The following is a 1,012-nucleotide window of genomic DNA, read 5'->3' as shown; positions in this document are numbered from 1 at the left end:
ATAGAAGAGAGATTAAAGAGAGGAAAATGCCACAGGGTTCGGGCAAGTAGATTTCTATATGGATTGAAATGCATATATGAGGCATGCTGTGCGAACTGCATCATGTCCATGCACCTTACTCCTTCACAGAGTGAATATAAAAGATGCTCTCTTCTTACTTGAAGAGCTTCATAAAACATTAGCAAATTCAAAACTGCTGCTACCTGTCAGTTATAGAAAATGTAGAGTACACTTCCTTTTTGTCTCTCTCTAGACATCCAAGATGTCAAAGCAAGGATGTGGTGGGTCCTCTGGTGCACAATTCCGGATTCCCCGGGTCTTCCTGTAAGAGCCGTGATCAACTGCGCTGACAACACAGGAGCAAAAAATTTGTATATCATCTCTGCGAAGGGAACCGAGGGACAGCTGAACAGACTTCCTGCTGCTGCTATGGGTGACATGGTGATGTCCACAGTGAGGAAGGTCAGACCAGAGCTAAGAAAGAAGGTCCATCCAGTAGTGGTAATTCAACAACGAAAGTCATACCAAAAAAAAAAGATGGGGAGTTTCTTTATTTTGAAGATATTTCGGGGGTCATGGTAAATAACAAAGAGGAGATGAAAGGTTCTGCTATCACAGGTCCAGTTGCAAAGGAGTGTGCAGACTTGTGGCCCAGAATTGCATCCAGTGCAGGAAGCATTGCATGATTCTCCAGTGTATTTGTAAAATATGATACCCTTAAAAGTCTTTGCTCCAAAAAAAAGAAAAAAAAAGTAGAGTCCAATGAACATTTCATTGCACCCAAAAACTCCATTTCCCTGTAATTATGTAAAAATTAATAAAAAAGAAGATTGTTGAAAACAGATTAAGGACATATAACACACACTAGATGATTAGATAGAAGATAGATGATATATGATAGAAGATAGAAGATGATAGATAGATAGATAGATAGATGATATAGATAGATGATAGATAGATAGATAGATAGATAGATAGATAGATAGATAGATAGATAAATAGATAGATAGAT

The 1,012-nt window shown here is 38.1% G+C and overlaps 1 pseudogene; it reads left to right on the top strand.

Moving 5' to 3' along the window:
* The first annotated feature begins 262 nt into the window (after positions 1 to 262).
* On the top strand, positions 263 to 686 carry LOC103730669 (annotated as a pseudogene).
* The last annotated feature ends 326 nt before the right edge of the window (positions 687 to 1,012 follow it).

The sequence above is a fragment of the Nannospalax galili genome, unplaced genomic scaffold (genome assembly GCF_000622305.1).
Source record: "Nannospalax galili isolate Female #2095 unplaced genomic scaffold, S.galili_v1.0 scaffold52, whole genome shotgun sequence".
Taxonomy (NCBI): domain Eukaryota; kingdom Metazoa; phylum Chordata; class Mammalia; order Rodentia; family Spalacidae; genus Nannospalax; species Nannospalax galili.
This window is presented reverse-complemented; position numbering and strand designations above follow the sequence as displayed.